We start from the raw sequence: 16,485 nt of genomic DNA on the forward strand, positions 1-16,485 counted from the left end.
AACCTGCCTCCTACACTGACTGAAGTTCTTTCATTAGGAGTATTCACTTTTTCCAAAGGCACAGACTCCCCAAACACTTCCAGGAGCCAGTTGTCTACGAACACCTCTGAGAAGAGCATTCACAAGCTGCTGTCATTAGACACACGAGACAGACACTACACTATGGGGTGCACCCTTGCTGTATTCACAGCCTGACAGGGAAAAACAGACACTGACAACTTCCCAGAATAAGCTCATGGTAGCAAACACAGCAAAAACCATCTTTGCATCCCACCTGCCAATAACAGGTGGCACAACCTCAATATTGCTGCAGGGAAAGTGACTCAATTGGAAATGCACATTTAATTCCTTACACCTTGAGACCACACAAGCGACCTTTTGACTGTAAGGTTGATTCAAGGTAACAAAACCAAGTTTCACTAATTAGATATTGTGTGATAATTCTTTAAAACAAAAAAAAAAATCTATCTGCCCACTTCCAAAAACCACCAATGAAGCAAAGTCCCAGACTGTCACTGTGTCTATGTTAACTTTGCTAACACAAACCTCCTGTGCCACCTCAGCTGAAGGGTTTCCAGTAAAGCTGCAGACAGTTTAACAGGAGATTAGTGCTGCATCCAACTCTCCAGGGAATATTCCAGCTCCAGTTTGTTTAATAAAGTTTAAATGAAACCACGCAACCTCAGCTAAAAATGTCACCCAGCTTAAAGTAATTGTAACAAACCTTCAGCTCACCAGCTGCCGAGGGTATTTTTAGTTTCCTAGTGTTACTTAAACTTCAGGCTGTTTATATGGATGTACTACTCCACATTTTTGTTTTAATTCCCATCTATCCAGATAACAAAATGCACAGTGCCTTCCAAAACTGGCGCATGCTGGAAAGCAACCACCTGGTTCTGCTCTGCCTTTACTCCATGTATTTATCACCAAATCACCCTGGAGTCTGTCTTCCTTTTGGGCTGAAACTGTATCTGAAGCTCAGACTATGCAAGTCCAACTCTAGACTTAAACCTTGTTTTGCCACCCCTATAAAACTGTTCAAACCAAGCTGGAGGAAATCAACCCTTCCAGTGGAGCTTTGCAAGTTTTGCAGCCACATTCTCCATTCATTTTAGAATCTCTATTCGCTTGAGACACTTCTTTCTTTCCACATCCTACAGCTCTAATCCCACTCCCACCTTCTTGACTTTTATCTGGGAAGGTTCTAAAATACCCTGTGGGCAGTGTATGGTTTGGGCTATGGCACCACCTCTGTGCCCTCCGAAGATCACACTGAAAGGACAATTTTAGACAACAAAAACTGGGCAGCAAAATACCTGCCTCAGCAAAAGCTGCTCTGCTGTTACCAGGCTGCTAGTGAAAAATATTAAGAGTCATCATAAAAATATAACTTCATGACTAAATACACATAATATTGATATTTTTGCTCGTTCATGTCCTGTTTTGGAAAAAGAGAGAGAAGAAAATTGTTACATCAAAGCCAATTCCTCACTAAGCGAAGTACCTACACTGCACATTCTGTGATACTTCCTTAGAGGCTGCTGGATCTGAGCTAAGGTTTGCAAAAATTACCTCAATAAAGTGTTTTATTCAAATACCATACGAAAGAACTTAAAATCTTCCTTAATTTTATATATATTTGATGATGTAACTATTGAATATAAGGAATACAAGAACTGCCACACACTACAGTCTCTGCTTAAAGGTTAAAAGAAGTGGCTGGACAGGCCTAGTGGAGTTATTACAATTTAAATAAAAATTATTATACACCTCACCTGTGATATATGCATCAAAAGCAAACACAATAAGTGTATTTTAAATTCCTATTTAATATTTATTTGCAAAGTCAGATCAGCCACATAAACACCTTCCCTTATAATGCTTTTCCCCCCATCCTTCAAAATTGAAGCACACTGATGTAAAATGCTGAGAAATACAGGATGAGACCCCAACCAGAGCTTTCCAAAGCAGCCACTTGTCTGATGGAGCAAAGGTGAAGTATAAAAGCATTTGAACTCTTAACACTGCCTGAGACACGCAGGCAAGAGACACTTAACCTCTCCATGTCTTCTCTCAGCACTAAAACGGATATAAATTCCAGCCTGCATCAGACAGATGTGTGATAAATGAGCTAAGGTATTGTATAAAACCACTACAAGCTACTACTGAAATGCTGATTTAATCAGTGAAAAGGGCAGAATTCCAAGTGTTTAACTGAAGGAAGGTGGAATTAATCTGTCCTGGCTACTATAAACTGACCAATTAACATCAGGTAGAACTAATTGGACACGGAAACACCTCCAGAATCACAAAAGCTCCACACAAATCATCACTGCCATTAGGAGGAGTAGCAGTAACCACAACCAAAAAGCCGATTTCTGTCTCAAAAGCCTGAAATACTTCATTTGACTGCATGAAAAGAAAGGATTTATTCTGGTTCACAGGTTCCCAGCACAAAACCCAGACCAGCCCAACCAAGGCAGAAAACCACAATGTATCGACATCGCTGAAAGTCAAAACAGGAACAAAGTATTGCATACACAGGAAAAGAAAACACAGGATAAAAAGGTCAGTCAAGGTGAAGGGTCAAGAATCTTTCGAGCTCATCTGACTGAAGTACTGGTATTTTCCCCCAGAAATGGAAGCATCAAAATGCCCCTAATACTCTCCAAACACACCCCCAAAATCTGAATTTCTAATGTCACTACTGAATGAAAAGCAGCTTGCTAAGTCAGTGTCTTAAAAAACAAAATCCCACCAGCCCTGCACATCACAAGTACACAAAGCAAGCAGTAATTTGCAACTATCAGCATAACATTGCATTTATTCTTTACTAAAAATAACCAAATTTGAATTCTAATAAAACTAACAACTTGCTCATCCTTCAGAAAGCAAGAAAAAAAAATCACCTGTCTCACATTCTTCCTCACTTCCAGCTCACGTTTTCATAATTCTAATATTTTGATTTTTAAGTGACAGTTTTAGAGGTTCAATATCAAACTCGCAGGGCATATAATTCTCTAACCAGACAATTATCTTCCCTGTAATCACTTGCTCAATATTTCCCTTAGGAATCTTCATCCTAGTTATACATGGAAATTTTATTACTTTTTTCATTAGTCTTTATTGTGACTTAATGGCTGTGGTTATGAAGTTGTCAAGAACCAAAGCAATTACTAAAAAGCTTCAAAGAGGTAAAATGTGCAAGTGAAAGTAAAGCGTGTTTGGGAACAACCCCAAATTGGAGGAACCAACTGCAAAACACAATTGAGATAAATGAACCAGCTATGACTAAAAAGTCAACCTCCACACCCACACACTCCTGCTAAAAAGGAATCCACTTGGGAATATTTTGGGAGAAAACACAGACAAAAAATTCCTGCCTTCCCTAATGGAAAAATGAATTCTCTCTTAAGGAATCTTTTGTAACTGGAATATCAGAAATTCAGTTGACAAAGGGCACCTCCATAAAGGCTTCATAGTCTTTAACATATTTACCAATAACAAGAATTAGAGGATAACAACACCACGGTTTGGGTATTTTTAAAAAAATGGAATTATTCAATCCAGCTGTATTTTTTCCTCCCACCTATTCTTTGCTTTTGGTAGCAGTGGCTCATCCTGTGCATAAAGCTTTCCCTGGTTCTATCAGACCTTCCCCTAATGCATATCAAAGGTTTAACATCTCTGTGCAGGGAGTGGAAGGAGATTTAGTCATTACAATAGGATTTGCCAATTTTCTGTAACACGAATACTTAGCATTTAGTGATGCTTTTAATCTTCAAAGAGCTTACTCCTCACAGTCCCCATCCCCAAAAGAATGCCAGCATTCCCAGCCTGTTTTATCCCCCTCTATCTCCATCAGGGCACGTTGCTGTTTGGATTAACTCTCCCAGTAAGCTCAGTGTGGAGAGGAACTGGTACATAACAGCCAGTGGGGGGGGGGAAAGGGGGGGAAGAAAAAAAAAAATAACAACAGTGAAATAATCCTCCCACCATCTGAGCTTGGAAATCTTATTGGCTATATTTTAGATCCTCAGGAATTAAAGGAGCTCCCTGGTCCAACCCTGTGAGCCACGGGATAAAAAGAACCTGAAAAGAACCTGAAAAGTCACAAAACTTTGCAGATCAGCAAAATCAAATTTACCATTTTTACAACTGCAAATTTAAGCAGAATCAACTGCGATATTAGGGACAAAAGTGGTTCCTGTTATCAAGTAAAGAACTGGTAAACTCATTCTCCAGGAGCAATTTGCAGCCATGGTTCATCCCAGGATGTCACCTTTTCCACCCATGGCCCCTGTCCTCTGCTGGCTGGGAAAAGGCGGACAAGTTTTAAAGAGCACAAACCATCCTGAGCAGCAGTACTGAGAACCCTGAACTCCCCTCCAAAATACAACATGGACTAAAAAATAATCAGGAGTCTGGGATGCCCATCTTCACCTGAGTTCCTCATCTTTTCCTTCCTTAACTTGCTTTCCCCTTCCACTGCTATTTTCCTCTGATGCACCTTCATAGTTGTGGTTTGTCCATGATTTCCCAGGTGAATGTTTCAGCCCTCAATCTTTTCAGCGTTTAGAATTAATATTTAGTCCTGTTTAGATTAGAAACTAAACTGTTTTTCTGAGCTGTCCCTTCCTTAATTTTCCTGGCAAATACACTGAAAGTTTGTATTGTTATAGGTGAGCAGAGCAGCTTCTGTCACAACTCAAAAAAGCTGCTTCTGCTTTATTACCACCATGAAAATCATCTAGACATTTATGCTTGTTAAGATTCACAAAATTACAATATATAACTCGTTTCCATGAAATAAACACCCTGTTAAAATGAAAGGCAAGTGCCAACTATGTAAATGCAAACACCACATAAGGACTGGGCTACAAAATAAATTGTAATGTAACAAATATTTCATATCCTGTCTCCCAAGAGTGCCAAACATACTAAATGCAGCTGTAATATGAATTTTCTTTAAATAAAAAATAGAGTCTAAGCCTGAAAGTTAAACACAAGCTACAACTTCTACATAGGAAGGCAGAGTTTCCTATCACCTTCAGTGAGGATGAGAGGCAAGGAAGAAGCTCTAATTTGGGATTGCTGGTATATTTTGATCAAATATTCACTCCAGTCTTGGCCTCTGGCAGCTAGAAGAGCCAACTCTAGTAAAGCACAGTACTTACATACTATGACACGAATAATAAAAGATTCAGATAATATTTATACATTGCTACATCTTAATTTCTAAAGTCAGAGGAAAAACATGACTCACTTGCAAGTCAAGTGTTCTGGCACAAACACTCCACGTGTGTGTATTCATATGGCCAACAAAAGGCTCTCTGCTTCCAGCCTTCCTATTCCCAACTCTTGGGGACACATCTGTCTAAAATATAATCTCAAACTCAGATGTAAAGGGAATATTTTAGTGTCAGGTCCCAAATTTCTGTCTCCTGTCACACAGTTACAAACACGTAATGAAAAGTTTGCTACACGACCTGTGAATGGCTGAAAAATACCAGCAGAATCACAAATACAGACACTGGACTAGTGAGTGAAGAAATAAAATAAAAACCACCATGTGCTTAGTTCTGAGACCCCATTACATGTTTGGTAGAACACCAAGAACTGAATCAGAGCTTTATTTTCTAACAGACAATAGCAAACAACTAGCATTATTATTATTTCCAAACTCCATTTCCACTGCTGCATCTCCTGTTAAGAGAATCCTCAATTAACATCCTAGGATTCGTATTTAGGATTATCCTGAAAGATGCCATACTAGTTTTACATTATAGAATTTCTCACTGAAGATATTCAGCATTAGATGTACATTATTCCGAAGGCCCTCCATTGGGAAGGATGAAACAGCATATTTAGATCCACCCTGGAACAGCTGCATGGGAAAGCAGCTCCAAGTCATTCCAGTGCCACTGAGCAGCTCGGATGGATGGGATGACTCCAATTCCAGAGATTCATATGAACACACTGCCCATTGTTCCACAGAAACAGAAAAGGCACCAGAACGACTTTACACCAAAGAGCCCCAGTGCCCTGAATGGAGGCAGCAGCTGGAACCTCTCCCTGAATCCCTGAAGAGACTCACAAGATATCCTCAAGGACATTACAGTCTCTATTAGCAGCAGTACATTTACATAATAAATTATGAACATTCTGTGAGTCTATATTTATCAAATATTTTCTATTCTGCTTTTTAACCTCTATCCCTGTAACACTCTGGCCTCTGCAGATATTTATCCCGTGTTCTGCACTGGAATTAGTGCATGTTGTGGTTCCTTCCTCCTCTGCCCTATCAACATTGCAATCTACTCATTATTTAAAGAATAACATTCGTTCTCACAACACATTTACACCACAATTCTTTATCCAAGGTGATCAGAAGACAATGCTAAATTGCAGGCAACAAAAAAACTGGGGAATTTATTAATGGCAAAAAGATCAATTATAATTCTTTAGGCAAAGACAAATCATGTTGTCAGCTGCAGGATTGGAAAACAGGGACCAAAACGTTCTCACATTACCACTGATAACAACCTTCCCTAAGATCCTGGCAAAACACAGACCAGGTTGCCTGACTGCACCAACTGCTCATTTGTCCTAAAGCACTGCACTGCTGCTTCAGTGCAAATCCACTTTTTCAATTTTTAAACTAAAATCCAGGATTTAACTTATCACATCACGAGGGAAAACGTGCTAGAAATCTTGACAAGACTAGGAAATTTCCAGAGTAAGATTTGTGTTCTGGATAACACCTAACAGCTAGAAATGGGGATTGAAAAGAACTGCTTCTTCAGCCCAAAATACATTCATGATGCCACATTCAAGTTCATTTTTAGAACAAATTCAATCTGCAAAACTCAAGTTCTCATAATTACTATCCCAATACTTTCAGTTCTTTTTCCCCACATCCACAGACTTATTCAATCTGGTACTTCCTGTTCTGTTTAGGGCTCTGTGTTTCTTCCACTTTTTTATTTCATTCAAGGTCTCAGAATTTTAAAAGAACAAATTTTGCAAACTAATGGAGCAAAATTAATTATGTGAAACAATTCCAGCATCTGAAGGGAAGGACCCTTCATCAGGAACCGTAGTGGTAGCAATGGGTTCACACTGGAAGAGGGCAAGCTTAGATCAGAGAGAAATTCCTGTTAAAATATTTCAGCTCAGGAGAGTGTCACAAACCCTGAGCACTGCCATTATCATCATATATGAGATAAGGAACATCCATTCAAAACACAAAAGAAACATCAGCATCCATTCTATACTAAATACTTAACATGAAATTAAACTGTGAGTAGATGACAACTGAAAGACCAGCTAACAAAAAGATAGCTACGATGTGAATAAAATCACTGGTTTTGAGGAAAAATTCCAAAAGGCTTGCAGTAGATTTTATTTTGAAAGGATGAAGCCTACATTTTTATACAGAATGCAATTATCTCTTATTTTGGCCCGGTGACATTGCCTCTCATAGCTTGTGGGCCCAATTCAGATTCTAAACTAAGTGAAACAGCTTCAAAGGATTTGGACATTAAAAAAAAAAAAATCATCAAAATAAGTGTTAGAGATTCCTTTCGCCTTTGTAGCTGCTGGTTGGAAGCTCTGGCTCCGAGCAGCTCCCACTGCCTGGCCCTGCGGCTGCAGAGCCTGACCAGAAGGAAGTCAGATCTCTTTTTACAGTACAGACTGTCTCAGTGACTATTTAAAACCACTCTAAAAGTCAGAACTGCAGTGTCTGACAAAGCCAGACATTATTTCTGCTCATCCCATCACAGTTTGTCCAGTGCTTCCCATCACGAGGGAGGGGTGGCCCTGCTGGTTCCAAGAGCATCCCTGTCTCAGGAACTCTGGTTTGCAGAGAACTCCTCCTTGGTGGGCACATGAACCTGTGCAGTTTATTAACACCACCATTAATACCTTGTTTTGCCCCAAACACACCCCATGGAAAGCACAGGTTGCCTCCAAATCACATTTCCATGAGATGAGAGAGGCTTGTCCTGGGTTGTGACACGTTGAAAGGAGAAGGAAAGGGAGGATTTGAACACCCTGGAGATCAGGGCATGTCACTCGATCTGCCAAGTCACCCTACCTGTGACAGCTGATCACTCCAGGGGAGGCAATGATTCAGTGAGGAACTGTTTCAGGGCTTGCACCAGTCCTGCATTAAGTAACATTTATACAGTGGGAAATAAACCCTGGTCATTACAAACTGCCTGATTATCCCTTGTCCAAACCTTTCTCAGCCACAGCCTCTTTTACACCACCAAATAAGGGCCTTGTAGCAAATGTCACCAGAGTTTTATAAGAACAATGGTTTTGTTAAACTATTGGATTATTTAACCAAGAATCTCACATCTCTAGAACTTAGGCACATGTCAGAAAAACACTAAAATAATTAAGGAATTTTCTTTAATTGACATTCTAATGAATGAATTAATGGGCTACATAGAAAAATTCTGGTTGATAACTTGCATCAGTTTTTAAGCAGATTTGGTGAGCTACTACAAAACCCACATGCAGACACATTTTGTGCCAAACCAAGATCTGAACTCAGTTTATAGCCATTAAAAATCAGAAATACAGAAGGGCTTTTACACCAGTTTAATAAAACAGCATTTCAAAGCCATGCACTTTCCAAACACGCCCCACCTGTAGGGACCATGTCAGCCCTGCTCAACTGTAAACACAACCTCATAAAAACCCCACCTCTCAGAGGTGTTAAAATTCATTATGTAAAAAAGAAATGCCAACTACTATTACACAGCCCAGCTGAAAACACTAAAGCTACACAGCCTATGAGATATGGAGTCATCACTAACAAAAGGTAAGGTGTCCCTGAAGAAATCACAAAAGAAAATGTGCATTAGGATTTTGCCACTCTTTTTAGGCAAGCAGGGAATTTTATTCCAGTAAGTGCTAGCAATAATCCAGCATTCAAAAGTTTGGTGAATTAGGCCCTTTCAAACTCTTAGGCAGAATCTACCTTAATGGATTTTTCTTCTACATTCATCTTTGCCCAAAGGCTTCATTGTCTCATTATGTAAATGACCTTTTCATATGAAAATTAAATGTTAAAGATGCTTTTTTGTAGTTCTTCAATACTGCAAATATCACATGGACATTCACAATAATTCAGACTAAGTATAACTTATAGAAAAAGCACCTGCTTCAAGGAATGGAACAAATTAAGAAATAACTTGGTTTTAAATGCCTAAAAATTGAAAGTCTTAATTAGAATTAACCCACGGAACTTTCTTGTCTATACAGAAACTCAAACTAGGAAAGCATCAGGCAAAGAAGAGCCCTAAAGGAGGCCTGTAGGAGGCCCTAAAAACCCCAACTGGGCAGTTCTGGTTTACATCAGGCTTGGAAATAACTAAAGTCAGTGGACAGAAACAATTCTGCTGTTTGAAAATGCAACACTTGTCCTACCCCTCCTCCATCAGTCTTCTGTAAGCTCACAGCATTTGAAACTTCTTCTTGGACCAAAACAGAGCAGGATTATTTTAGTAATAGTTAACAACTAAGTCATACAGATGTCCTAAGAGCTCAAGACTCACTAGACCTCCTTGTATACCAAATGATTTATATCAATGTACGAATTCACAACCTAACCAAGATACACTCAATTTTCAGAAGATAGTGACACTTTTTGAATGACAGATATTAGTAACATCTGGGTTTTTAAATACAGACAAATCCTAAGCAGTCCTACCTCAAGGCAGGAGTCATACAATAATCTTAATTTACAGAATTCAATAGACACTTCATGCCTCACCTCATCACACTACTTCTTAATGCTATGTTCTTTTTCATTCTCACAAGGCTTGTTATCCCTTCAGAGGCCCATTTTTTGAATCTGATTTCATTTTCTTGAGTACTAAAGAACTGAATGCCTTACTTATTTTATGAAAGGAGACAGTGGGCCGAGTTCCCTTGAGCAGAGGAAAGGGGTGAGGGTTGTTGTACTCATTCCTGCCATAGTGCCAGCAGCCAGAAAGCCTGAGACTGTTGTAAGTCAAGTAAACAGTATTCAAAGTAGCCCACTCTTATTTTTTTTTCTTTCACATTTCATTAGAGATGCTTCATCTCACTCTGAACAACTTCCTAGTTTCTATTTCTGTCTTTCCCCCCCCCCCCCTCCCGGTAAGACACTGTCAGGTAGATTTAGGACTTCATCAAAACAAGGCTTTCCAAAATTCAAGATGAACAGAAATATTTTATAGAATTTATCAGGTTGGAAAGTATCTCAGGAGGTCACTTGGTTCACCCTTGTGCTTGAAACTAGGTCAAGGCTGAATTCAAACCAGCTTCCGGAGGGTTTTGTCTAGGCAGAGCTTGGAAACCTCTAAGGATGAAAGTTCAACAACTTTCTCCAGGCATGTATATTAAAAAAAAAAAAAACCAAAAGGAAAAAAAAAAAAAAAAAAAAAACCAAAAGGAAAAAAAAAAAGGCCTGCTGTTACAGGAGTAAAAACTAGAAACTGATTAGAAACCATGAAAATAACTGATGTCATTGATTAAAATACAAGAAATAAAGCTCAGTTTTATGACCCATGAGATATATAGGCATATAATCTATAATCCAAATAAATGTTTTGAGGACTCAGTTTTAGTCTACATCAAGGTAAGAAAATGTATTACACACAGAATAGCCTGATAGTGGTCTTTTCACTTATATCAAGATATTTAACACTCAAAATAAGGATTTGTTCAGCTTATCCTGTGACCTCCAGCCCCATGGCTGGAATGATATCTATTTAAACTCCCCTGGCAGCTTTCCTGACTGCTTTGATTGGAATCTCCAGTAACACGCTGACAGGACAAAACTGCAGCTAATATTGTGAGCCTGCTCATATTTAGAGACATGATTCACCTGAGAAGTGAGAAACCAGAGAATTCCCAACACTTACTGAATCATAATTCAACTTTTTGAGGGTTTTTGCCTTTAAGATGATCAACTTCTTATTTATGGAACACCTACATTCTTAAATCCTCTTTTCTCAGACTTGCATCACTCTCTGCACATCCAGCATTTGAGCAATCACCAAGTTTCTACTGTGCTTGGGAACCATCTAAGAATTACTAAAAACCTACTAAAAGGATGCAATCATCTCCCACAGAACCACAGCACACCCAGAAGCCCAAGCAGGTGGCAATATTTACCCCTAATTTGTAAGTTTTCAACTGGCATTTCGTAAAGAGCCTCTAAAGACCACAAAAGGTATCTCAGGAAAGGAAAGTTACCGTTAGCTGAGTTTACTACAACATGTTCCTCATTTCCAATAGGAAATAACTTGGGTAGTTCTAAGCAAGAGGTTGAAACCCACTGAGTTCACTTCTCTAAACTTGGAACCTGAGGTAAAGGAGAAAGTGGTGGCTGCAATTTAGCAGCTGAAGAATTAAAGATTAAAAACCAACTCTCTTCCAACAGATCAAGTGCAGTTGTAGGGAGAAAGGTTTGGGGGTGCTGGTGCAAGGGAGAGGCTGGACATGTGCTGTGTCCTGGGCTGATCCCACAGTGTGGGCAGCAGGAAAGGGGGCATTGTGCCCCTCTGCCCTCTCAGGTGAGACCCCACCTGCAGAGCTGCCTCTACCCTGACGTGCAACTCCAGAAGTGGAGTCCAGAGGAGGAGGCGGCACCGGGATGATCAGAGGGATGGAGCAGCTCTGCTGGGAGGAAAGGATGAGAGAATTGGAGTTGTTCAGCCTGGAAAAGAGAAGCTTTGGAGTGACCTAATTGCAGCCCTCCAGTACCTGAAGGAGCTGATAAGAAACACAGAGAGAGACTTTTTTCAAGAGCTCAGAGTGCCAGGACAAGGAGGAATGGCTTCACACTGACAGAGAGTGGGCTTATACTGAATATGAGGAAGAAATTCCTCCCTGTGAGAGTGGGGCAGCCCTGGCACAGGGTGCCCAGAGAAGCTGTGGCTGTCCCATCCCTGGAAGTGTCCAAGGCCAGGCTGGAGCAACCTGGTGTCACGGAAGGTGCCCATGGCAGGAGGGTGGAACAAGACGATCTTTGAGGCCCCTTCCAACCCAAACCACTCTGTGATTCTAAGAAGCATCTTCTCATCAGTTCGTGGAAGTTTCAGTGGAATTCCCCAAGTCACTCCTGCCTTGTAGTACATGCTCAGCAGAGACTACTGAGGTGCCCTCCCAAAACAAGCACCACAACTGAATGCCAGAGTTGTGAAATAATTACTGCTCTGTGAATTTGAGCGGCCACTTGTAGCTCTGCAGCTTTATAAACAGGAAGTGTGAAGCTCTGCATTCATACCTGCTTTCATCATATGACAGAGCCCTGAAGCCATCAAATACTGGCTGATATAACAAGCCTCGCTATAGAATCTAGACAGTCTCCACAGTGGATTCTATTCATTCTGGTAGCTAAAAAAAAAGGCTATGAGACTTCTAGGCACTTTCACCACATGCCTCTGAAACTCAAGGCTCAGAAAGACACAGGTTTATACCCTTAGAAAACAACATATCCTGAAGAACCTTCACCTCCCTATCGTGGTCAAGCTCTGGTTTTCAGATATGGGAGAAAACCAAGCAGAGCAATCACCTTTGTGGAATATAGAAAGAAGAGAATAAACCACTAAAATGGTTCCCTGGTCGTTTTTCCTAAAAAGATGTCTGGGATTTAAAAAGTTAATTTCATAATCTGGAGTAATAAAAAGCAGTTTTCCATGGGCTCAAGGGCTGAGTCCATGGATTTGTCACCAGGCTGAGATCGACAGCCTCAAATAGATGATTATATATTTGCACAAGTTTTCCATCATCCTTTTGTCAGATTTATGACATCTGTACGCTTGAGGATGTTAATGATCAGACACCAGATATATTTGCCTTGATTTAAATAAAACAAATGTAGCTATTTTTCAAATTCAATCAAGACACAAAAGGTCATTAGCAAGATTTATCCTCTGCCCATCACACAACATTAGTCATTACTGGCACACGCTAACCAACCTTCTTGTGCATTAGAGCGGGTTTTTGTTACTTTGATGGGCTTGGTGTTGGTACCATCTCAGAGACAGACAACCAGAGGAGAAAACTGCCTTCAAAAACCACTATTCCATGAGCTCTCCAGAGGCAAAACCTGTGCAATTGATACACCTGAAAGTTTTGCTTCACTGTTAGCTGGCATTTTAACTGCATGTACATTTTCCAACAACAGCACTCTTTTTGTGCTTTCATTTTGCTCTTTTTCTCAGAGATCACTGTGCACAAGACCAAACACAATGAAATGGATTTATCAGCAGTCACCCATTTCTCCAAATTCTATGCTCACTGACCATGCTGATGTTGTGGCAGCTCCCCTTCTTCCACCCTGCACATATGAAACAAAAATTTTATCTTGCTTTGAGCAGAAGGAAAACTCTTCCTTCCTCTCCGGCCCAAATTTGACAGATCTGTGACTATTAACTGACATTTCTTTTAAGTGGTTCCCTGACTCAATAGTTAGCATAGATAATTTAGCTGGAAATGGCCTGAATTACACCTGCTCTAAGTAGCATTCACAGAAACTTTGACTACAGATTCTACGGTTTCATAATTCACAAGTACATACATAAATTTATGCTCAGTCCACGATTATCCTCTGAAAGTTACTGAAGCAGAACACATTAACAGCCACTGGAAAATACAGTCCTTAGGGATTTGAAATAAACTGGCCACCAATACCATGTAGGCATCTCTTTCCTGGAGAATTCTTATTAAAATATTCCATACAAAACAGTGCATACACAGTACAGGAGCCGCTGTGCTGGAGCTAATACAATAGTGATAAAAAGTTCTTCCTTCTATAAAGTTTTATCGGCCCAAAGACAGCCCTTTAAGGAATTGGGTGTCAAGACTGGCAGCAGGAGAACTAAAAGATAAGGCAGGCTTTAGAGCACCATCTCCTTGGCATAAGGCAAGGCCAGAGCACCCAGACAGCCTGATGGACAAGGAGGTAGGAGAAGAGTGGGAAATCAGAGGCAAACATTGGAAAAGGCACCAAAACTGACTGACTTGCAGCACTGCCCTAGGAAGAAAATTGTTGTTGGAGCTTAGGTCTAGGAAAAAAAGCAACAAGTTCAAGAGCCACAGTACCAGTTCATGCCATCACAAATTTAGTTTGATAAAATAACCAACAATTTTATGCTCAGTTTGGAACAAAGCACTTCCTACTTCACCTCTAACAACCTGCCCAAGAATTTAATCTCCTCACAAAGAATCCATCCTCAGAAGGAGGTCCATGGGGTCAGGAATAGCTCTCCTCACTTCTCATCTCATACCTTTTCCACAGCAACATTACTTTGTGCCTCTGGCTACTATAAATAAGATGACCACAATTGGCAAAATTCATAAAAAGAGATGTCTAAAATAGCATCCCTTGCTTTCCATTGCCAAGCTGCACAGGCAGACACAGATCTCAGGGAGGCTGATGAGAGTCCTGTGACCTGCACTGGTGCACACAGGACAACTTCACTGTCCCCATCCACACGGCCACATCACCACAGCAGTGTCAGCTGCCTGTGCCAAGGAGCAGGAAGAAAATAAAACAGCAGGACCATCTCCTGCTCAGGGGTGGAAAAGGCCATCAGCACCAGCCTGCTCTGGCACTTTCATCTCCTTGAACAGAAGTTACATTTTAGCTACAGTTATTTATATTGTGAGCCTTTAACTGCAATTCCCCTCACCTTCACAACCTTTGGCTACTACCAAAACGGAATTGCAATAAATGAAATTGCTTAAAAGTCGGCCTTATTTTCTGAAGCTTACAAGAAGCACTGTTTTTCCAGATACTCTGAACAACTGAAATTCAAATTGGTGACTCAAAAATATGATCACAGCATTCTGAATGATTACCACAAGTACAGGTAACCACTAGTGATTACTCATGAAGAATTTCCAGTTGAAAAATTTGAACAATATCACCTAATACAAAACTTTCTCGGCATTTAACAACCAGGAAACAATGCTAGAGAAGGTGGATCTAACTGGAAATAAATATATTTGGCTTTCTTTTTTTAATGTTTGCATTTATCTGTTATCTCTGTTTGTGTCCACAGAAATGCCACAAGTACCAGCAAGGTTCTGTGGAAGTAAGAATGGTCTAACAAATAACGTTTTGATAACTGGCCTGTTTTATACATACAGTGGTTCACTGGTTAAGTAAACAACATAGTTATTTAGCAAAACATTAATTTATAACAGAGTGCCTAAAACAACCTTTCTGGTCTCCTACAGAAAAACAGTATTGAATGTCTCATATAGAGAAGAAAAACATCCAAAAAATGACAAAGAAAAGTATTGTATCCACTGCACCGAAATAATTTCAAATAACTTTTTCAGAAACCAATCTTATTAATGATGAAACATCCAGATCAACTCCCTTGATTTTGAAGCAGCGTAAGAGTTTAAATCTAACTTTAAAATTCAAAACACTTGTTTTTTCTTATTTAGGAACTTTGGAATATACATCGTGACCAAATGACTGTATTTTCCACCAAACAGCTTATTTCAAACGCCTCCTGATATATTTAACTTCACACCTCTACCAAGCTGCATTTTTAACTCCAGCTCTTCTAAAAATACATGCACCAAAGCTTTCAAAGACTTCCTATACTTTCACTAGCAGTGAAAATTCTTCAGGGCTGTTATGTTTAAAATCTGTAACGCAAGTGACTTTGAATCATACATTTGTTTCTCCTGCTTGACACTACACCGCTCCATTTCCTATCTGACATGGCATCCCTCAGAGGCTCCACCAGAAAAAAACCAAAAAAACAAAAAAAACAACTAGAAGATATTTAACAAAAACCCAATTTCACATCAATTTGTTTCTCTTTCAGTTAACACGCAGTGGATTCCTCCCAGTTTTCCCTAATCACTCCTGACATGCCTCTCACATGTAAGCAGGAATAAAAAGGGCAGCCATAGATTGGCTTGAGCTCATGAATTCTATCAGGGCTTTAAATATCAAACAGGTGAGCTGCTTTACCTGCACTGCATCACGTGAACGCACAATAGGGCAACAATTACAAACACCTGTCCTCCCTGCAAACCATTTACTGCTGAAAATTCCTGTCCCTCTTTGTCCTTGGACTTGGCTATCAGTTCCAGAGTCAGGCAGCTTCCAGGGTGTAGCTTGCTGTCGCCTTGGAGCCCTGCAGCTGCAAGCATTCACCATTCAGCTTGTTTATGTTTTCCTTTCGCTAGTTCCTCTTTAAATTCTCCGGGAGGACTCTAAACCGGGCTAAAACAGCGACATCAACCCCGAACCACGCACGCCACATCCATCTTTCCATGCGGAGCTGCAGATGCGTGATCCCCGAGCACGGGGAAGTAAACACGAGGAGCGGGAGGGACGGCAGAGCCGGGAGCTGACAGCCCTGTCACACAGGGATGGCAGCGTTTCCCGATTTATCCCGGCTGCCCGCGAAGAGCCGGCCAGCGACAGGCGAAGGCCGGGCCGAGGCC

The sequence above is a fragment of the Corvus brachyrhynchos genome, unplaced genomic scaffold (genome assembly GCF_000691975.1).
Source record: "Corvus brachyrhynchos isolate BGI_N302 unplaced genomic scaffold, ASM69197v1 scaffold283, whole genome shotgun sequence".
NCBI classification, from domain to species: domain Eukaryota; kingdom Metazoa; phylum Chordata; class Aves; order Passeriformes; family Corvidae; genus Corvus; species Corvus brachyrhynchos.